The sequence below is a fragment of the Scyliorhinus torazame genome, chromosome 17 (genome assembly GCF_047496885.1).
Source record: "Scyliorhinus torazame isolate Kashiwa2021f chromosome 17, sScyTor2.1, whole genome shotgun sequence".
In the NCBI taxonomy this organism is placed as follows: domain Eukaryota; kingdom Metazoa; phylum Chordata; class Chondrichthyes; order Carcharhiniformes; family Scyliorhinidae; genus Scyliorhinus; species Scyliorhinus torazame.
In genome coordinates this window covers 69,241,825-69,263,531 of record NC_092723.1, presented here as the reverse complement: position 1 = coordinate 69,263,531, position 21,707 = coordinate 69,241,825, and the positions used below count along the sequence as shown (strand labels likewise).

Sequence of the window (21,707 nt, the reverse complement as noted above, 5' to 3'; positions counted from 1 at the left end):
ATCACGTGGCTCCTGGAGTGGTGAGGGGGGGGGTGGTCCCGGGACACACAATCAACAACAACATCCATCTGATCCGGGACCTGGTCCATCATTCCCAGAGCGCTGATCTGTCGAGTACCTACCTGTCCCTTGATCAGGAGTAGGCTTTCGACAGAGTGGAACACGAATATTTATTCGGGACTCGGCAAGCATTCGGGTTTGGGACGCATTTTGTCGCCTGGATCTGACTTCTGTACACTGCCACAGAGTGTCTCAGTAAGTTTAACAGGTCCCTGAGGGTGCACCTTCGCTTTGGGGGAGGAATGTGTCAGGGTTGCCTCTTGTCTTACCAACTTTATTCTATTTGGGGCAGCACGGCAGCCTTGTGGATAGCACAATTGCTTCACAGCTCCAGGGTCCCAGGTTCGATTCCAGCTTGGGTCACTGTCTGTGCGGAGTCTGCACATCCTCCCCGTGTGTGCGTGGGTTTCCTCCGGGTGCTCCGGTTTCCTCCCACAGTCCAAAGATGTGCAGGTTAGGTGGATTGGCCATGATAAATTGCCCTTAGTGTCCAAAATTGCCCTTAGCGTTGGATGGGGTTACTGGGTTATGGGGATAGGGTGGCGGTGTTGACCTTGGGTAGGGTGCTCTTTCCAAGAGCCGGTGCAGACTCGATGGGCCGAATGGCCTCCTTCTGCACTGTAAATTCTATGATCATCTATGATGATTTGCATGGAGCCTTTCCTGCAACTCCTGTGGGGGAGGTTTTTGGGACTGCTTGGGGTGGTCCTTTCGGCTTACGCTGATGATGTGCTCCTCATGTTTACCGACCCTGCTGACCTGTGGAGAATGCGAGAGTCCCAGGCTGTGTACTCCGCCGCATTCTCTGCTAGGATCAACTGGCCCAAGTGTTCCGGACTCCTGGTCGGTCTGTGGCAGATGGACCCCCTCCCAGAACAGCTTAGTCCTTTCACCGGGCACAGTGCCATCCTCCTCTACTTGGGAGTCCATCTAGCACAGGGCTAAATCGCTGGCTTTGAAAGCAGACCAAGGCAGGCCAGCAGCACGGTTCAATTCCCGTAACAGCCTCCCTGAACAGGCGCTGGAATGTGGCGACTAGGGGCTTTTCACAGTAACTTCATTTGAAGCCTACTTGTGACAATAAGCCATTTCATTTCATTTTTCATTTCATTTCATCTTTGCCCGGCTGAGGAATCCTGGCCGGCTAACTGGCAGGAGCTGGAGACCAAGATCACCCATCGCTTTGAGACGCTGCACAGGACTGCTCCGAGTGCTGTCTCACAGGGGTTGAGTTCTCGTCATAAACCAGCTGATAGCCTCCATGTTGTGGTACCAGCTGGCCACTTTGACCCCTCCTCCTGACTTTGTCACAAAGATCCCGAGAATGATTGCAGAGTTCTTCTGGGACAAGAGTCTGCACTGGGTCTTCCGCTTAGGGAGGGCGGCCAGGCGCTGGTGTGTCTTCACACTCAGGTGGCGACCATCCGCCTTCAAACTCTACAGTGATACCTTTACGTTGAGCCCCCTCCACGATGGTGTGCCCTGGTGACGCATTTCTTCCGCCAGGTGCACGGCCTGAATTATGACGTGCAGCTCCTGTTCATAGATCTGCAGGGTCTTCGTTACCCTCTGCAGGCGCTGCCCGTCTTTTACCAGGACCTGTTCAAAGTCTGGAACATGGTCGCCTCGCGCCGCAGCTCTCCCCCATCAGAAGTGGCTGTCGTCAGGGAGCCGCTGCTCAGGAATCCGCACCTCCACCAATACCATTTTGAGTGGTTGGCGGAGGAGCGAGCTGCGGCTGCCGGGGTGACCAGAATCGGGGACGTGCTGGATGGCGGAGGAGTGGGCTGGATGACATCCCACCAGTTAACACAACGCGCAGTGGTGGAAGTCCAGCTCACGGCCAATGCTATTCGAGACCTCAAAACGGCCGCGCACGGACCTGACTCACGGTTTGGAGGACACGCAGGCGTTCGGTGGTATCCCGTCTACGTGAACCCCCGCCCCACAATCCTAGCCGCCTCCCAGAAATGCCCTCCGTGTCTTTTCGCACTGCGCGGTAGGGTTTCCTGTATGGGCTGCTGCTGCACCTCCTTATCCTCGCCCGTCGTCCAGACATGCCATGGCATTGCTTGTTGCTGTCCGGCGGCGGAGGTCCCCACTGGAGGTCCCTCTATGGAGGAGTTCTCCCCCTCAGCCGTACAATCACCGATTGTACCGGTTCATGGACTCCCAAGAAGCCTGCCAGTTTTGTGGCCTTGCGGAGTCCGTGGACGATGTCTATGTTATGTGTTATAGGCTGCACTTCCTTTTTAGTTTTCTGACCAATCTTTTGCTGGAGGTTTGTTTGCACTTCAGCCCCACGCCCCTGATCTGCGGGCACCCGGTGCGGAGAGGGGCAGGGAAAGCGGAGGACCACTTTGTGAATCTGCTCATGGGCCTGGCGAAGCGTGCCATTTATAGGTTCAGGCAGCGGGCGACCAAGGGAGACATCCGGCCAGACTGTCTGCATTTCTTCCGCGGCTACATTCACGGCCGGGTGTCCCTGGAAAGGGAGCATGTGGTGTCCACAGGCACCACTGAGCACAGTAAGAAGTCTTACAACACCAGGTTAAAGTCCAACAGGTTTGTTTCGATATCACTAGCTTTCAGAGCGCTGCTCCTTCCTCAGGTTAATGAAGAGGTCTGTTCCAGAAACATATATATAGACAAATTCAAAGATGCCAGACAATGCTTGGAATGCGAGCATTAGCAGGTGATCAAATCTTTACAGATCCAGAGATGGGGTAACCCCAGGTTAAAGAGGTGTGAATTATGTCAAGCCAGGACAGTTGGTAGGATTTTGCAGGCCAGATGGTGGGGGATGAATGTAATGCAACATGAATCCCAGGTCCCGGTTGAGGCCGCACTCATGTGTGCGGAACTTGGCTATAAGTTTCTGCTCGGCGATTCTGCGTTGCCGCGTGTCCTGAAGGCCGCCTTGGAGAACGCTTACCCGGAGATCAGAGGCTGAATGCCCTTGACTGCTGAAGTGTTCCCCGACTGGAAGGGAACATTCCTGCCTGGTGATTGTCACGCGATGTCCGTTCATTCGTTGTCGCAGCGTCTGCATGGTCTCGCCAATGTACCACGCTTCGGGACATCCTTTCCTGCAGCGTAGGAGGTAGACAACGTTGGCCGAGTCGCACGAGTATGTACCGCGTACCTGGTGGGTGGTGTTCTCACGTGTAATGGTGGTATCCATGTAAATGATCTGGCACGTCTTGCAGAGATTGCCATGGCAGGGTTGTGTGGTGTCGTGGTCACTGTTCTGAAGGCTGGGTAGTTTGCTGCAAACAATGGTTTGTTTGAGGTTGCGTGGCTGTTTGAAGGCAAGTAGCGGGGGGGTGGGGATGACCTTGGCAAGATGTTCATCTTCATCGATGATGTGTTGAAGGCTGTGAATGCGTGTAACTGTCTGTAGTGTTCCTGGTTGTTGAGTTGTCGGTATACTTCTTTGCAGTAGTCCGTTCTGTTCAGTATGACAGTGGCCCCTCCTTTGTCTGCTGGTTTGATGACGATGCTGCGGTTGGTCTCGAGAGCGTGGATGGCATTGCGTTGTGCTTGGGTGTCGTTCGGGGCTGTCTTGTGAATGCGACTGATGAATCTGGCATTGACATGACTCATGACGGCTTGAGCATACATGTCAAGTCTAGGTCAGCGGCCTTCCGGAGGGGTCCAATTAAAAATCAGTTGCTTCAGAGATAGTGTTGTTCTATATTTGTTGGGGGGGGGGGGGGGATCATAGCTGTGATTGCGGATGTTTAATGCTAATTAACCACAAACCCACAAGTGGCAGCTTAAAAAAAACTGGTGAATTAATATGATGTGGAGTGCTCCAATTATTGATGTAATGAAATGAATGAAAATGAAAATCGCTTATTGTCACAAGTAGGCTTCAAATGAAGTTACTGTGAAAAGCCCCTAGTCACCACATTCCGGCACCTGTTCGGGGAGGCTCGTTTGGAAGTGAACCGTACTGCTGGCCTGCCTTGGTCTGCTTTCAAAGCCAGTGATTTAGCACTGTGTTAAATGGACATTCCCGTTCTGTGCGCTCTTCGCGCAAGTGCAGCACCTTTTCCAAGATGGCTGCAATTCAAAACTGCCGTTCGTTGCTGCAAGCCTACCTCGTGGTGAGTTTTGGCGCCTCTTTTACCTTTTCTTCTTGTATGTTCCTGGCAGAATTCTTGGAATCTGTCCAGGACTGCCTGGAAGTCGCTCTTGTTTTGCCCCTTTGAGTATTTGAAGGTATGGAAGATTTCAGCTGCTTCTGGACCTGCGATGGTAAGTAAAAGATTTATTTTCTCTGCATCCGCCACGCCATCTAGGTCGGACGCTACCAGGTAGATCTCGAATCTCTGCCTGAACCAACGCTGAGATTGCCTTGGTATCTGAGCCGCTGTGGAACCGGAATCTCGAACATCATCTTGCCTGGCTGCTGTTGCTGGTTGTGGTTGTGACAGTTTGCTGAGTTGTAATTATATGGATTAAAACAGTTCACTCCTGGAACCAAGTTTTGTTATGCTTTTGACGTAGCATAAGCTGTTTCCGTGATGTGCACTCTGACAAAGAAAGGTTCAGACTTGGAGATAGCTTTAACACATTTATTAAATTATTAACAATTCTCCTACTTGGATTCGACTCTACTGTTAATCCTGATATTGCTACTCAGACTGACTAACCAGTCTACTACAATCCACGTGGTGGGAGTGATGTTCAATCAACCCTGTGTCTGTACTCACCGAGTGTCTCCAGTAGAAAGAAACTGAGCATGTGTGATGTGTCCTTTTATATGGGTTGGTGCAATGCCCCCCTGTGGCAGTGTCACCTCTGTGTATCTTGAATGCCCATTGGGCATGACCCATCTTACTGACCTATTGGTTGACGGTCTGTGTGTCATGTCTCTGGTGCTCCCTCTAGTGTCTAGCTAGGTGTAGTGCATGTACATTAACCCTTTGTGTATTTAGTGATGTATATCACCACACCAATTAGTATTCCTTTAGAAAAATGTGAACCTGGCAGAAGAGCTTCTGTGGGGAGACGAGGATGTGAGTAGCCTTCTTTGCTCACAGGCAAAGAGCCCGGGGATGCTGGGCTTGCCACCACAGTGCTCGGGTGAGGGGATCCTCAGCTGGGGGTGGCGGATCTTTTGTAGGGGTGGACCGCCAGAGAAGGGTGGCCCATAACTTTGGTGAAGGTCCTCGCTGACTTCCAAGGATAATCATTCGTCAAACTAGTCCCATTTCACACCAGGGCCATGTTCGAGGTCAGTTCATGAAGCGTCACCTTGATCACCTTCGTGCCCGGCAGTCTTCCCCTCCGGAGGCTCCTCAGGGGACCTCTACCCCTGGTCCTACCGGTTACTCTGGTTCTACAGTCTGTGCATCCGACTACATTGCCGTAAATGTCTGATGTTTGGTCGTCTGATCCCGATATGGAGACACAGACCTCTGGGGTCTCGGACCCGGAATTCGTCGTTCGGCCGCCTTGGGGGGCGGGAAGAGCTTCTCTGCCCAGACGTTCCAGTCACAAGCATCATTCTCCGGCTCGGTATACTCCAGCTGATCCTGTCCCACGCCAGGAAATGATGTGCCGAAGACAAAGTATCTGCGTCACCCACAGCCCGCCAGGCCTGCGCTGAGTTCTTCTGTTCCTTCCTCGTTGTCAATGTTTTTAACTCCTTCTTCTTCGCCTGCTCTTCGTCCTCATCATTCCCTATGGGGATATTCAGATTTGGGGGGTGGGGGAGGACTGTAATAACCGGTCAGCTGGAGGTCCGCGTTGCCTCTTTCAAGGAGGCCTGAAGTCCATATTAGCTCGCCTCACCTCACAATATTTACAATCTTACATTCAAATGAGGTTACTGTGAAAAGTCCCTAGTCGCCACATTCCGGCGCCTGTTCAGGGAGGCTGGTGCAGGAATCGAACCGTGCTGCTGGCGTGCCTTGGTCTGCTTTAGAAGCCAGCGATTTAGCCCAGCCTCTGATCTGCTGTGAAATTTATATTCTCTCCCATAAAACCTCATAAAAATGGCCTGTAGCTCCTGCTGCCGCTGCTCTTTCACTGACACTTCCCTGCTCAGTCACTCCCTGCTTTTATATGGGCTATTTATAACTCCATGAGTAAACTGACGTCACCACGAAGGCTTCCAAGCCCATAAACTACACATCACAGAGTCCATTGCGCGCATAGCGCATGCCCCTTTTCAAGTCCCATAATATGAGGTACTTGTTTCGCCTGAAAAAAATAATAGTTTCCGCGTCCAAGGGCGGCGGCTATATTAACATGTAAGCAGGACGGTAGGCTCCGGCTGGAGGTCGCGGGTTGGGTAGTTGTGCGATGTCATATCATGTCCGAGTGGTGGAGGCGGCGGTGGGGTCCTCCCGGCGGGGTTCTGCTCGGGACGGTAAGTTCGGGGTGGCGGAGCCGTTAGCGGGGAGCAGGTAGAGCGCATGCGCACCGCGTCGCCCACAGCCCAAGCCCGGCAGCGGGGCCGGAGAGAGCTGAGGGGTGGATGAGTGAGTGGGGTGGGGGAGATGGGTGGGTGGGTGAGTGAGTGGGGTGGGGGAGGAGGGAGGAGGGGTGGGTGAGTGAGTGGGGTGGGGGAGGAGGGGTGGGTGAGTGAGTGGGGTGGGGGAGGAGGGGGTGGGTGAGTGAGTGGGGTGGGGGAGGAGGGGTGGGTGAGTGAGTGGGGTGGGGGAGGAGGGGTGGGTGAGTGAGTGGGGTGGGGGAGGAGGGGTGGGTGAGTGAGTGGGGTGGGGGAGGAGGGGTGGGTGAGTGAGTGGGGTGGGGGAGGAGGGGTGGGTGAGTGAGTGGGGTGGGGGAGGAGGGGTGGGTGAGTGAGTGGGGTGGGGGAGGAGGGGTGGGTGAGTGAGTGGGGTGGGGAGGAGGGGTGGGTGAGTGAGTGGGGTGGGGGAGGAGGGGTGAGTGAGGGAGTGGGGTGGGGGGAGGGTGGGGGAGTGGGGTGGGGTGGGGGAGTGGGGGGGGAGTGGTGGGGGAGTGGTGGGGGAGTGGGGAGGGGGGGGGGAGTGGTGGGGGAGTGGTGGGGGAGTGGGGAGGGGAGGGGGAGTGGGGGGGGAGGGTGGTGGGGAGGGTGGGGGAGTGGTGGGGGAGTGGGGAGGGAGGGGGGGTAGGGTGGGGGAGTGGTGGGGGAGTGGGGAGGGGAGGGGGGGTGGGGTGGGGAGGAGGGGTGGGGAGGGGGGGTGGGTGGGGGAGTGAGTGGGGTGGGGAGGAGGGGTGGGTGGGGGAGTGAGTGGGGTGGGGAGGAGGGGTGGGTGGGGGAGTGAGTGGGGAGGAGGGGTGGGATGGGGGGAGGGGGGAGGGGGGAGGGGGGAGGGGAGAGGGGGGAGGGGAGTGGGGGGAGGGGGGTGGGGGAGGGGGTGGGGGAGGGGGGAGGGGGGTGGGGAGGGGGGTGGGGGAGGGGGTGGGGGAGGGGGGAGGGGGGTGGGGAGGGGGTGGGGGAGGGAGTGGGGGGAGGGGGAGGGAGTGGGGGGTGGGGAGGAGGGGTGGGTGAGGGGGTGGGTGTGGGAGAGGAGGAGGGGTGAGAGGAGGAGGGGTGGGGGGGTGAGTGGGGGGTGGGGGAGGGAGTGGGGGGTGGGGGAGGGAGTGGGGGGTGGGGGGGAGGGAGGGGGGGTGGGGGGGGGAGTGGGGGGTGGGGGGGGGGGGGGAGTGGGGGGTGGGGGTGGGGGGTGGGGGTGGGGGGGGGGGGGGGAGTGGGGGGGGGGAGTGGGGGGGGGGAGTGGGGGGTGGGGGTGGGGGGGGGGGGAGTGGGGGGGTGGGGGGGGGGTGGGGGAGGGAGTGGGGGGTGGGGGAGGGGGTGGGGGAGGGAGGGTGGGGGGGGTGAGTGAGGGGAGGGGGTGGGGGGGGTGAGGAGGGGTGAAGTGAGGGGGGTGAAGGGGTGAAGTGAGGGGGGTGAAGGGTGAAGTGAGGGGGGTGAAGGGGTGAAGTGAGGGGGGGTGAAGGGGTGAAGTGAGGGGGGTGAAGGGGTGAAGTGAGGGGGGTGAAGGGGTGAAGTGAGGGGGGTGAAGGGGTGAAGTGAGGGGGGTGAAGGGGGTGAAGTGAGGGGGGTGAAGGGGTGAGTGAGGGGGGTGAAGGGGTGAAGTGAGGGGGTGAAGGGGTGAAGTGAGGGGGGTGAAGGGGTGAAGTGAGGGGTGAGGGTGAGTGAGGGGTGAAGTGAGGGGGGTGAAGGGGTGAAGTGAGGGGGGTGAAGGGGGTGAAGTGAGGGGGGTGAAGGGAGTGAGGGGGTGAGGGGTGAAGTGAGGGGGGTGAAGGGGTGAAGTGAGGGGGGTGAAGGGGTGAAGTGAGGGGGGTGGGGGTGAGGTGGGTGGGGGTGAAGTGAGGGGGAGTGAGTGGGAGAAGTGAGGGGGAGTGAGGGGAGAAGTGAGGGGGTGGGAGTGGTGGGGGTGGGGGGAGTGAGGGGGAGTGAGGGGTGAGGTGGGAGTGGGAGTGAAGGGGGTGGGTGGGGGGGAGTGAGTGGGGTGGGGAGTGAGGAGGGTGGGGGGTGGGGGGAGGTGAGGGGGTGGGGGAGGGGTGGGGTGAGTGGGGGTGGGGGGGAGGGAGGAGGGTGGGGTGGGGTGGGGAGTGGGGTGGGGGTGGGAGTGGGGGGAGGGGTGGGGGGGGAGTGGGGGGAGTGAGGTGGGGGGGAGTGGGGGAGGGGTGGGAGTGGGGGTGGGGGGTGGGGGGGGGTGGGGGAGTGGGGGGGAGTGGGGGGAGTGGGGGTGGGGAGGGGTGGGGGAGTGGAGGGTGGGGTGGGAGTGGGGGGTGGGGGGTGGGAGTGGGGGGTGGGTGGGAGTGGGGGGGGGGTGGAGTGGAGTGGGTGGGGGTGGAGTGGGAGTGGGGGTGGGTGGGAGTGGGGGTGGGGGGTGGAGTGGGGGGTGGGGGGGGAGTGGGGGGTGGGTGGTGGGGGGTGGGGGGTGAGTGGGGGGGGGTGGGGGGTGGGGGGGGGTGGAGTGGGGGGGGTGGAGTGGGGGGGGGTGGAGTGGGGGGGGTGGAGTGGGGGGGGTGGAGTGGGGGGGGGGTGGAGTGGGGGGTGAGGGGTGAGGGGTGGGGCGTGGGGGGTGAGGGTGAGTGGGGGGGGTGAGTGGGGGGAGGGAAGGAGGGGGGTGAAGGGGTGAAGTGAGGGGGGTGAAGGGGTGAAGTGAGGGGGTGAAGGGGTGAAGTGAGGGGGGTGAAGGGGTGAAGTGAGGGGGGTGAAGGGGTGAAGTGAGGGGGTGAAGGGGTGAAGTGAGGGGGTGAAGGGGTGAAGTGAGGGGGGTGAAGGGGTGAAGTGAGGGGGGTGAAGGGGTGAAGTGAGGGGGGTGAAGGGGTGAAGTGGAGGGGGTGAAGGGGTGAAGTGAGGGGGGTGAAGGGGTGCAGTGAGGGGGGGAAGGGTGAAGTGAGGGGGTGGAAGGGGGTGAGTGAGGGGGGTGAAGGGGTGAAGTGAGGGGGGTGAAGGGGTGAAGTGAGGGGGGAAGGGGTGAAGTGAGGGGGGTGAAGGGGTGAAGTGAGGGGGTGAAGGGGTGAAGTGAGGGGGGTGAAGGGGTGAAGTGAGGGGGGTGAAGGGGTGAAGTGAGGGGGGTGAAGGGGTGAAGTGAGGGGGGTGAAGGGGTGAAGTGAGGGGGGTGAAGGGGTGAAGTGAGGGGGTGAAGGGGTGAAGTGAGGGGGGTGAAGGGTGAAGTGAGGGGGGTGAAGGGGTGAAGTGAGGGGGGTGAAGGGGTGAAGTGAGGGGGGTGAAGGGGTGAAGTGAGGGGGGTGAAGGGGTGAAGTGAGGGGGGTGAAGGGGTGAGTGAGGGGGGTGAAGTGAGGGGGGTGAAGGGGTGAAGTGAGGGGGGTGAAGGGGTGAAGTGAGGGGGGGTGGGGGAGAAGTGAGGTGGGTGGGGGGGAGAAGTGAGGGGAGTGAGTGGGAGAAGTGAGGGGGAGTGAGTGGGAGAAGTGAGGGGGAGTGAGAGTGGGGTGGGGGGGGTGGGGTGGAGGGGGAGTGAGTGGGAGAAGTGAGGGGGAGTGAGAGTGGGGGTGGGGGGGTGGGGTGGGGGTGGGAGGAGGGGTGGGGTGGGGGGGAGAGTGAGTGGGGTGGGGGAGGGGTGGGAGGAAGGGTGGGGTGGGGTGGGTGGGAGAGTGAGTGGGTGGGGGGGAGGGGGTGGGGGGGGCGTGGGGGGGGGGAGTGAGTGGGGTGGGGTGGGAGGAGGTGGGATGGGGGAGTGGGTGGGGTGGGGGGGGGGTGGGGGGAGTGGGGGGGAGTGGGGGGGAGTGGGGGGTGGGGGGTGGGGGAGTGGAGGGTGGGGGGGGGAGTGGGGGGTGGGGGGGGGGGAGTGGGGGTGGGGGAGTGGGGGGGGGTGGAGTGGGAGTGGGGGGGTGGAGTGGGAGTGGGGGTGGGTGGGAGTGGGGGGTGGGGAGGGAGTGGGGGGTGGGGGAGGGAGTGGGGGGGTGGGTGAGTGGGGGGTGGGGGGGTGAGTGAGGGGAGGGGTGGGGGGTGGGGGGGGTGGAGTGGGGGGGGTGGAGTGGGGGGGGTGGAGTGGGGGGGGTGGAGTGGGGGGGGTGGAGTGGGGGGGGGTGGAGTGGGGGGGGTGGAGTGGGGGGGGGGGTGGAGTGGGGGGGGTGGAGTGGGGGGGGATGGAGTGGGGGGGTGGGAGTGAGAGGGGGTGAAGGAGGGGTGAAGAGAAGTGAGGGGGAGGTGAAGTGAGGGGGTGAAGGGGTGAAGTGAGGGGGGTGAAGGGGTGAAGTGAGGGGGGGTGAAGGGGTGAAAGTGAGGGGGGTGAAGGGGTGAAGTGAGGGGGGTGAAGGGGTGATGAGGGGGGTGAAGGGGTGAGTGAGGGGGGTGAAGGGGTGAAGTGAGGGGGGTGAAGGGGTGAAGTGAGGGGGTGAAGGGGTGAAGTGAGGGGGGTGAAGGGGTGAAGTGAGGGGGGTGAAGGGGTGAAGTGAGGGGGGTGAAGGGGTGAAGTGAGGGGGGTGAAGGGGTGAAGTGAGGGGGGTGAAGGGGGTGAAGTGAGGGGGGTGAAGGGGGTATGGTGAGGGGGGTGACAGGGGTGAAGTGAGGGGGGTGAGGGGTGAAGTGGGGGGGGTGAAGGGGTGAAGTGGTGGGGGGTGAAGGGGTGAAGGTGAGGGGGGGTAGGGGTGTAGTGAGGGGGGTGAAGGGGGTGAAGTGAGGGGGGTGGAAGGGTGAAGTGAGGGGGGGAAGGGTGATAGAGGGTGGGAAGGGGAGTGGGGGTGAAGGGGTGAAGTGAGGGGGGTGAAGGGGTGAAGTGAGGGGGGGTGAAGGGGTGATGTGAGGGGTGAGGAAGGGGGGTGTAGGGTGGGCGGGGGGGGTGAAGGGGGTGAAGGGAGGGGGGTAGGTGGGGGGGGGAGGGGAAGTGAGGTGTAGGGGGAGTGGTGTGGGGAGAAGGTGAGGGGGAGTGAGGTGGGAGTTGGGAGGGGGTGTGTAGTGAGTGAGTGGGAGAAGTGAGGGGGAGTGAGAGTGGGGTGGGGGGGTGGGGTGGGGTGGGGGAGGAGGGGTGGGGTGGGGGGGAGAGTGAGTGGGGTGGGGGAGGGGTGGGAGGAAGGGTGGGGTGGGGTGGGTGGGAGAGTGAGTGGGGTGGGGGGAGGGGGTGGGGGGGGCGTGGGGGGGGGAGTGAGTGGGGTGGGGTGGGAGGAGGGGTGGGATGGGGGAGTGGGTGGGGTGGGGGTGGGGGGGGGTGGGGGTGGGGGCGTGGGGGGGGGAGTGAGTGGGGTGGGGTGGGAGGAGGGGTGGGATGGGGGAGTGGGTGGGGTGGGGGGGGGTGGGGTGGGGGGGGAGTGAGTGGGGTGGGGTGGGGGAGGGGTAGGAGGAGGGGTGGGGTGGGGGAGGGGGTGGGAGGAGGGGTGGAGGTGGGGGAGGGGGTGGGAGGTGGGGAGGAGGGGTGGGGTGGGGGAGGAGGGGTGGGGTGGGGGAGGAGGGGTGGGGTGGGGGGAGGAGGGGTGGGGTGGGGGAGGAGGGGTGGGGTGGGGGAGTGAGTGCGGTGGGGAGGAGGGGGGGTGGGGGGGGGAGGAGGGGGGGAGGAGGGGGGGGTGGGGGGGAGGTGGGGGGGGTGGGGGTGGGGAGGAGGGGTGGGGGTGGGGGGGAGGAGGGGTGGGGGGTGGGGGTGGGGGGAGGAGGGGTGGGGGGGGGAGGAGGAGGGGTGGGGGGGGGGTGGGGGGAGGAGGGGTGGGGGTGGGGGTGGGGGGAGGAGGGGTGGGGGGGGGAGGAGGAGGGGTGGGGGGGGAGGAGGAGGGGTGGGGGGGGAGGAGGAGGAGGGAGGGGTGGGGGGGGGAGGAGGAGGAGGGGTGGGGGGGGAGGAGGAGGAGGGGTGGAGGAGGAGGAGGGGTGGGGGGAGGAGGGGTGGGGGGAGGAGGAGGGGGAGGGGGGGAGGAGGAGGGAGGGGGGGGAGGAGGAGGAGGGGGGGTGGGTGGGGTGGAGTGGGGGGGGGGTGGGTGGAGTGGGGGGGGGGTGGAGTGGGGGGGGGGTGGAGTGGGGGGGGGGTGGAGTGGGGGGGGGGGTGGAGTGGGGGGGGGGTGGAGTGGGGGGGGGGGTGGAGTGGGGGGGGGGGTGGAGTGGGGGGGGGGGTGGAGTGGGGGGGGGTGGAGTGGGGGGGGGGTGGAGTGGGGGGGGGTGGGAGTGGGGGGTGGGGGAGGGAGTGGGGGGTGGGGGAGGGAGTGGGGGGTGGGTGAGTGGGGGGTGGGGGGGGTGAGTGAGGGGAGGGGTGGGGGGTGGAGTGGGGGGGGTGGAGTGGGGGGGGGGTGGAGTGGGGGGGTGGAGTGGGGGGGGGGGTGGAGTGGGGGGGGGGTGGAGTGGGGGGGGGGGGTGGGTGTGGGGGGGGTGGAGTGGTGAAGGAGGGGGGTGAAGTGAGGGGGTGAAGTGGTGAAGTGAGGGGGGTGAAGGGGTGAAGTGAGGGGGGGTGAAGGGGTGAGTGAGGGGGGTGAAGGGGTGAAGTGAGGGGGTGAAGGGGTGAAGTGAGGGGGGTGAAGGGGTGAAGTGAGGGGGGTGAAGGGGTGAAGTGAGGGGGGGTGAAGGGGTGAAGTGAGGGGGGTGAAGGGGTGAAGTGAGGGGGGTGAAGGGGTGAAGTGAGGGGGGTGAAGGGGTGAAGTGAGGGGGGTGAAGGGGTGAAGTGAGGGGGGGTGAGGGGGTGAAGTGAGGGGGGTGATGGGGTGAAGTGAGGGGGGTGAAGGGGTGAAGTGAGGGGGGTGAAGGGGTGAAGTGAGGGGGGTGAAGGGGTGAAGTGGGGGGGGTGAAGGGGTGAGTGAGGGGGGTGTTGGGGTGAGTGGGGGGGTGAGGGGGTGAGTGGGGGGGTGAAGGGGGTGAGTGGGGGGGGTGAAGGGGTGAAGTGTGGGGGGTGAAGGGGGTGAAGGGTGAGGGGGGGTGAAGGGGTGAAGTGTGGGGGGTGAAGGGGTGAAGTGTGGGGGGTGAAGGGGTGAAGTGAGGGGGGTGAAGTGAGGGGGGTGAAGGGGTGAAGTGAGGGGGGTGAAGGGGTGAGTGAGGGGGGTGAAGGGGTGAAGTGAGGGGGGTGAAGGGGTGAAGTGAGGGGGGTGAAGGGGTGAAGTGAGGGGGGTGGGGGGAGAAGTGAGGTGGAGTGAGTGGGAGAAGTGAGGGGGAGTGAGTGGGAGAAGTGAGGGGGAGTGAGAGTGGGGTGGGGGGGGTGGGGTGGAGGGGGAGTGAGTGGGAGAAGTGAGGGGGAGTGAGAGTGGGGTGGGGGGGTGGGGTGGGGTGGGGGAGGAGGGGTGGGGTGGGGGGGAGAGTGAGTGGGGTGGGGGGAGGGGGTGGGGAGGAAGGGTGGGGGTGGGGTGGGTGGGAGAGTGAGTGGGGTGGGGGGGAGGGGGTGGGGGGGGCGTGGGGGGGGGAGTGAGTGGGGTGGGGTGGGAGGAGGGGTGGGATGGGGGAGTGGGTGGGGTGGGGGGGGGGCGTGGGGGGGGGAGTGAGTGGGGTGGGGTGGGAGGAGGGGTGGGATGGGGGAGTGGGTGGGGTGGGGGGGGGTGGGGTGGGGGGGGAGTGAGTGGGGTGGGGTGGGGGAGGGGTAGGAGGAGGGGTGGGGTGGGGGAGGGGGTGGGAGGAGGGGTGGAGGTGGGGGAGGGGGTGGGAGGTGGGGAGGAGGGGTGGGGTGGGGGAGGAGGGGTGGGGTGGGGGAGGAGGGGGTGGGGTGGGGGAGGAGGGGTGGGGTGGGGGAGGAGGGGTGGGGTGGGGGAGGAGGGGTGGGGTGGGGGAGTGAGTGCGGTGGGGAGGAGGGGGGGGTGGGGGGGGGAGGAGGGGGGGTGGGGGGGAGGTGGGGGGGTGGGGGTGGGGGAGGAGGGGGTGGGGGTGGGGGGGAGGAGGGGTGGGGGTGGGGGTGGGGGGAGGAGGGGTGGGGGGGGGAGGAGGAGGGGTGGGGGGGGGGGGTGGGGGGGAGGGGGGTGGGGGGTGGGGGGAGGAGGGGTGGGGGGGGGAGGAGGAGGGGTGGGGGGGGAGGAGGAGGGGTGGGGGGGGAGGAGGAGGAGGAGGGGTGGGGGGGGAGGAGGAGGAGGGGTGGGGGGGGAGGAGGAGGAGGGGTGGGGGGGGAGGAGGAGGAGGGGTGGAGGAGGAGGAGGGGTGGGGGGGAGGAGGGGTGGGGGGGAGGAGGAGGAGGGAGGGGGGGAGGAGGAGGAGGGAGGGGGGATTAGGAGGAGGGGGGGGTGGGTGGGGTGGAGTGGGGGGGGGGGTGGGTGGAGTGGGGGGGGTGGAGTGGGGGGGGGGTGGAGTGGGGGGGGGGTGGAGTGGGGGGGGGGTGGAGTGGGGGGGGGGTGGAGTAGGGGGGGGGGGTGGAGTGGGGGGGGGGTGGAGTGGGGGGGGGGTGGAGTGGGGGGGGGGTGGAGTGGGGGGGGGTGGAGTGGGGGGGGGTGGAGTGGGGGGGGGGGTGGAGTGGGGGGGGGGTGGAGTGGTGAAGGAGGGGGGTGAAGTGAGGGGGGTGAAGGGGTGAAGTGAGGGGGGTGAAGGGGTGAAGTGAGGGGGGTGAAGGGGTGAAGTGAGGGGGGTGAAGGGGTGAAGTGAGGGGGGTGAAGGGGTGAAGTGAGGGGGGTGAAGGGGTGAAGTGAGGGGGGTGAAGGGGTGAAGTGAGGGGGGTGAAGGGGTGAAGTGAGGGGGGTGAAGGGGTGAAGTGAGGGGGAGTGAGTGGGAGAAGTGAGGGGGAGTGAGTGGGAGAAGTGAGGGGGAGTGAGTGGGAGAAGTGAGGGGGAGTGAGTGGGAGAAGTGAGGGGGAGTGAGTGGGAGAAGTGAGGGGGAGTGAGAGTGGGGTGGGGGGGTGGGTGGAGGGGGAGTGAGTGGAGAAGTGAGGGGAGTGAGAGTGGGGGTGGGGGGGGTGGGGTGGGGTGGGAGGAGGGGTGGGGTGGGGGGGAGAGTGAGTGGGGTGGGGGAGGGGTGGGAGGAAGGGTGGGGTGGGGGGGAGAGTGAGTGGGGTGGGGGGGGGAGAGTGAGTGGGGTGGGGGGGGGCGTGGGGGGGGGAGTGAGTGGGGTGGGGTGGGAGGAGGGGTGGGATGGGGAGTGGGTGGGGAGGGGGTGGGGGGGTGGGGTGGGGGGGGGAGTGAGTGGGGTGGGGTGGGGGAGGGGTAGGAGGAGGGGTGGGGTGGGGGAGGGGGTAGGAGGAGGGGTGGGGTGGGGGAGGGGGGTGGGAGGAGGGGTGGAGGTGGGAAGAGGGGTGGAGGTGGGGGAGGGGGTGGGAGGTGGGGGAGGAGGGTGGGGGTGGGGGAGGAGGGGTGGGGTGGGGGAGGAGGGGTGGGGTTGGGGAGGAGGGGTGGGGTGGGGGAGGAGGGGTGGGGTGGGGAGTGAGTGCGGTGGGGGAGGAGGGGTGGGGGGGAGGAGGGGGGTGGGGGGGAGGAGGGGGGGGGGTGGAGGAGGGGGGGTGGAGGGGGGGGTGGGGGGGGAGGAGGGGTGGGTGGGGGGGAGGAGGGCGGGTGGGGGGGGTGGAGGGGGGGTGGGGGGGTGGGGGGGAGGTGGGGGGGTGGGGGGGGAGGAGGAGGGGGTGTGGGGGGGGGAGGAGGGGGGGTGGGGGGGGAGGAGGGGGGGTGGGGGGGAGGGAGGAGGGGGGGTGGGGGGGAGGAGGAGGGGTGGGGGGGAGGAGGGGTGGGGGTGGGGGGGGACGAGGAGGAGGGAGGGGGGGAGGAGGAGGAGGGGGGGAGGAGGAGGAGGGGGGGAGGAGAAGGAGGGGGGGAGGAGAAGGAGGGGGGGAGGAGAAGGAGGGAGGGAGGAGGAGAAGGAGGGAGGGAGGGGGGGAGGAGGGAGGGGGGGAGGAGAAGGAGGGAGGGAGGGGGGGAGGAGAAGGAGGGAGGGAGGGGGGGAGGAGAAGGAGGGAGGGAGGGGGGGAGGAGAAGGAGGGAGGGAGGGGGGAAGGAGAAGGAGGGAGGGAGGGGGGAAGGAGAAGGAGGGAGGGAGGGGGGAGGAGAAGGAGGGGGGGGAGGAGAAGGAGGGAGGGAGGGAGGGGGGGGAGGAGAAGGAGGGAGGGAGGGGGGGAGGAGAAGGAGGGAGGGAGGGGGAGGAGAAGGTGGGAGGGAGGGGGGAGGAGAAGGAGGGAGGGAGGGGGGGAGGAGAAGGAGGGAGGGAGGGGGAGGAGAAGGAGGGGGGAGGAGAAGGAGGGAGGGAGGGGGGGAGGAGAAGGAGGGAGGGAGGGGGGGGAGGAGAAGGAGGAGGGGGGGGAGGAGAAGGAGGGAGGGAGGGGGAGGAGAAGGTGGGAGGGAGGGGGGGAGGAGAAGGGGGAGGGAGGGGGAGGAGAAGGAGGGAGGGAGGGGGGAGGAGAGGAGGGAGGGAGGGAGGGGGGGAGGAGAAGGAGGGAGGGAGGGGGGAGGAGAAGGAGGGGGGGAGGAGAAGGAGGGAGGGAGGGGGGGAGGGAGGGAGGGGGGGAGGAGAAGGAGGGAGGGAGGGGGAGGAGTAGGAGGGAGGGAGGGGGGAGGAGAAGGAGGGAGGGAGGGGGGAGGAGAAGGAGGGAGGGAGGGGGGAGGAGAAGGAGGGGGGGAGGAGAAGGAGGGAGGGAGGGGGGGAGGAGAAGGAGGGAAGGAGGGGGAGGAGAAGGAGGGAGGGAGGGGGGAGGAGAAGGAGGGAGGGAGGGGGGAGGAGAAGGAGGGAGGGAGGGGGGGAGGAGAAGGAGGGAGGGAGGGGGGGAGGAGAAGGAGGGAGGGAGGGGGGGGAGGAGAAGGAGGGAGGGAGGGGGGGAGGAGAAGGAGGGAGGGAGGGGGGGAGGAGAAGGAGGGAGGGAGGGGGGAGGAGAAGGAGGGAGGGGGGGGGGAGGAGAGGAGGGAGGGAGGGGGGGAGGAGATGGAGGGAGGGAGGGGGGAGGAGATGGAGGGAGGGAGGGGGGAGGAGAAGGAGGGAGGGAGGGGGGGAGGAGAAGGAGGGAGGGAGGGGGAGGAGAAGGAGGGAGGGAGGGGGGGAGGAGAAGGAGGAGGGAGGGGGGAGGAGAAGGAGGGAGGGAGGGGGGGAGGAGAAGGGGGGTGGGAGGGGGGGGGAGGAGAAGGAGGGAGGGAGGGGGGGGAGGAGAAGGAGGGGGGGAGGGGGGGGAGGAGAGGAGGGGGGGAGGGGGGGGAGGAGAAGGAGGGAGGGAGGGGGGGAGGAGAAGGAGGGAGGGAGGGGGGGAGGAGAAGGAGGGAGGGAGGGGGGGGGAGGAGAAGGAGGGGGGAGGAGAAGGAGGGAGGGGGGAGGAGAAGGAGGGAGGGGGGGAGGAGAAGGAGGGAGGGAGGGGGGGAGGAGAAGGAGGGAGGGAGGGGGGGAGGAGAAGGAGGGAGGGAGGGGGGGAGGAGAAGGAGGGAGGGAGGGGGGAGGAGAAGGAGGGAGGGAGGGGGGGAGGAGAAGGAGGGAGGGAGGGGGGAGGAGAAGGAGGGAGGGAGGGGGGGAGGAGAAGGAGGGAGGGAGGGGGGGAGGAGAAGGAGGGAGGGAGGGGGGAGGAGAAGGAGGGAGGGAGGGGGGGAGGAGAAGGAGGGAGGGAGGGGGGAGGAGAAGGAGGGAGGGAGGGGGGAGGAGAAGGAGGGAGGGAGGGGGGAGGAGAAGGAGGGAGGGAGGGGGGGAGGAGAAGGAGGGAGGGAGGGGGGGAGGAGAAGGAGGGAGGGGGGGAGGAGGAGGAGGAGGGGGGGGAGGAGGAGGAGGAGGAGGAGGGGGAGGTGGGGGGGAGGGGTGGGGTGGGGAGGTGGGGGGTGGGGGTGGGGGTGGGGGGAGGGGGGGTGGGGGAGGAGGGAGGGGGGTGGGGTATGGGGAGGGTTGGGGTGGGGTATGGGGAGGGTTGGGGTGGGGTAGGGGGGAGGAGGGGGAGGAGGAGGGTTGGGTGAGTGAGGAGGGGTGGATGGGTGAGGAGGGGTGAGTGGGGTGGGGGAGGAGGGGTGGGGGAGGAGGGGTGGGGGGGGTGAGTGGGTGGGGTGGGGGGGGGGAGTGAGTGGGGTGGGGGTGGGGGGGGAGTGAGTGGGGTGGGGGGGAGGAGGGGGGAGTGAGTGGGGTGGGGGGGGAGGAGGGGGGAGTGAGTGGGGGGGGGGGGGAGGAGGGGGGAGTGAGTGGGGTGGGGGGGAGGAGGGGGGAGTGAGTGGGGTGGGGGGGAGGAGGGGGGTGGGGGGGGAGGAGGGGGGAGTGAGTGGGGTGGGGGAGTGAGTGGGTGGGGGAGGAGGGGGAATGACTGGGGTGGGGGGAGAAGTGGGGAATGACTGGGGGGGGGAGGAGGGGTGAGTGGGTGGGGGGGGAGGAGGGGTGAGTGGGTGGGGGGGAGGAGGGGTGAGTGGGTGGGGGGGAGGAGGGGTGAGTGGGTGGGGGGGAGGAGGGGTGAGTGGGTGGGGGGGGGAGGAGGGGTGAGTGGGTGGGGGGGAGGAGGGGTGAGTGGGTGGGGGGGAGGAGGGGTGAGTGGGTGGGGGGGAGGAGGGGGTGAAGTGGGTGGGGGGGAGGAGGGGTGGGTGGGGGGGAGGAGGGGTGGGTGGGGGAGTGAGTGGGGTGTGGAGGAGGGGATGGGTGGGGGTGGAGGGGTGGGTGGGGGAGTGAGTGGGGGTGGGGAGGAGGGTGGGTGGGGGAGTGAATGGGGGAGGGGTGAGTGGGGGGTGGGTGGGGGAGTGAGTGGGGTGGGGAGGAGGGGTGGGTGGGGGAGTGAATGGGGAGGAGGGGTGAGTGGGGGGTGGGGTGGGGGGAGGGAGTGGGGGGTGGGGTGGGTGGGGAGGGGGGGGGGGGTGGGGAGTGGGGGAGGGGGTGGGGGTGGGGGGGGTGGGGGAGGGAGTGGGGGGTGGGGGGAGGGAGTGGGGGGTGGGGAGGAGGGGTGGGTGAGGGGTGGGGTGGGAGAGGAGGAGGGGTGGGGGGTGGTGGGGGGTGAGTGGGGGTGGGGGAGTGAGTGTGGGGGGGGGAGGAGGGGGGGAGGAGGGGGGGTGGGGGGGGTGGGGGGGGGAGAGGGGGTGGGTGGGGGTGGGGGGGGTGGGGGGGGAGAGGAGGTGGGTGGGGGGGGAGGAGGGGGGGAGGAGGAGGGGTGGGGGGGAGGAGGAGGGGGGGAGTGGGGGGGAGGGGTGGGGGGGGGAGGGGGGGTGGGGGGGGGAGGAGGAGGGGTGGGGGGTGGAGGAGGGGTGGGGGGGGGGAGGGGAGGAGGGGGTGGGGGGGAGGAGGAGGGGTGGGGGGGGGAGGAGGAGGAGGGGGGGTGGGGGGGGGTGGAGGAGGGGTGGGGGTGGGGGGGAAGGAGGGGTGGGGGTGGGGGAAGGAGGAGGGGGGGAGGAGGAGGGGTGGGGGTGGGGGGGAAGGAGGGGTGGGGGTGGGGGAAGGAGGAGGAGGGGGGGAGGGGGAGGGGGAGGAGGGGTGAGTGGGTGGGGCGGGGGGGAGGAGGGGTGAGTGGGTGGGGCGGGGGGGAGGAGGGGTGAGTGGGTGGGGCGGGGGGAGGAGGGGTGAGTGGGTGGGGCGGGGGAGGAGGGGTGAGTGGGTGGGGCGGGGGGGAGTGGGTGGGGCGGGGGGGAGGAGGGGGGAGTGGGTGGGGCGGGGGGAGGAGGGGGGAGTGGGTGGGGCGGGGGGGAGGAGGGGGAGTGGGTGGGGCGGGGGAGGAGGGGGGAGTGGGTGGGGCGGGGGGGAGGAGGGGGGAGTGGGTGGGGCGGGGGGAGGAGGGGGGAGTGGGTGGGGCGGGGGGAGGAGGGGGGGAGTGGGTGGGGCGGGGGGAGGAGGGGGGAGCGGGGTGGGGCGGGGGGGAGGAGGGGGGGCGGGGGGGAGGAGGGGGGGGAGGGGGAGGGGGGCGGGGGGGGAGGAGGGGGGGGCGGGGGGGAGGAGGGGGGGGAGGGGGGAGCGGGGTGGGGCGGGGGGAGCGGGGTGGGGTGGGGGGGGGAGGAGGGGGGAGCGGGGTGGGGCGGGGGGAGGAGGGGGAGCGGGGTGGGGCGGGGGGAGGAGGGGGAGCGGGTGGGGCGGGGGGAGGAAGGGGGAGCGGGGGGGAGCGGGGTGGGGCGGGGGGAGGAGGGGGGAGCGGGGTGGGGCGGGGGGGAGGAGGGGGGAGCGGGGTGGGGCGGGGGGGGAGGAGGGGGGAGCGGGGGGTGGGGCGGGGGGGAGGAGGGGAGAGCGGGGTGGGGCGGGGGGAGGAGGGGGGAGCGGGGTGGGGCGGGGGGAGGAGGGGGGAGCGGGGTGGGGCGGGGGGGAGGAGGGGGGAGCGGGGTGGGGCGGGGGGAGGAGGGGGGGAGTGGGTGGGGCGGGGGGGAGGAGGGGGGAGTGGGTGGGGCGGGGGGGAGGAGGGGGGAGTGGGTGGGGCGGGGGGAGGAGGGGGGAGTGGGTGGGGCGGGGGGAGGAGGGGGGAGTGGGTGGGGCGGGGGAGGAGGGGGGAGTGGGTGGGGCGGGGGAGGAGGGGGGAGTGGGTGGGGCGGGGGGGAGGAGGGGGGAGTGGGTGGGGCGGGGGGGAGGAGGGGGGAGTGGGTGGGGCGGGGGGGAGGAGGGGGGAGTGGGTGGGGCGGGGGGGAGGAGGGGGGAGTGGGTGGGGCGGGGGGGGAGGAGGGGGGAGTGGGTGGGGCGGGGGGGAGGAGGGGGGAGTGGGTGGGGCGGGGGGAGGAGGGGGGAGTGGGCGGGGCGGGGGGAGGAGGGGGGAGTGGGCGGGGCGGGGGGAGGAGGGGGGAGTGGGCGGGGCGGGGGGGAGGAGGGGGGAGTGGGCGGGGCGGGGGGAGGAGGGGGGAGTGGGCGGGGCGGGGGGGAGGAGAGGGGAGTGGGCGGGGCGGGGGGGAGGAGAGGGGAGTGGGTGGGGCGCGGGGGAGGAGGGGGGAGTGGGTGGGCGCGGGGGAGGAGGGGGGAGTGGGTGGGGCGGGGGGAGGGGGGGAGTGGGTGGGGCGGGGGGGAGGAGGGGGGAGTGGGTGGGGCGGTGGGAGGAGGGGGGAGTGGGTGGGGCGGGGGGAGGGGGGGGAGTGGGGGGGGCGGGGGGAGGAGGGGGGAGTGGGGGGGGAGGTGGGGGGGGAGGAGGGGGGAGTGGGTGGGGCGGGGGGGAGGAGGGGGGAGTGGGTGGGGCGGGGGGAGGAGGGGGGAGTGGGTGGGGCGGGGGGAGGAGGGGGGAGTGGGTGGGGCGGGGGGAGGAGGGGGGAGTGGGTGGGGCGGGGGGAGGAGGGGGAGTGGGTGGGGCGGGGGGAGGAGGGGGGAGTGGGTGGGGCGGGGGGAGGAGGGGGGAGTGGGTGGGGCGGGGGGGAGGAGGGGGAGTGGGTGGGGCGGGGGGAGGAGGGGGGAGTGGGTGGGGCGGGGGGGGAGTGGGTGGGGCGGGGGGAGTGGGTGGGGAGGGGGGGGGAGTGGGTGGGGCGGGGGGAGTGGG

General features: G+C 68.1%; 1 protein-coding gene across 8 annotated transcripts in view; it reads left to right on the top strand.

Annotated features, from left to right (window-relative positions):
* Positions 1–6,212: 6,212 nt before the first annotated feature.
* Positions 6,213–21,707, top strand: part of nras (NRAS proto-oncogene, GTPase) — an 85,823-nt gene continuing 70,328 nt past the window's right edge. For 5 of the 8 annotated variants that reach the window (XR_011935783.1, XM_072480581.1, XM_072480572.1 and 2 more), the window contains exon 1: positions 6,213–6,326. The gene's annotated coding sequence lies outside the window, so the exon portion shown is untranslated. The other 3 variants (XM_072480573.1, XM_072480577.1, XM_072480574.1) reach the window with 3 other exon arrangements.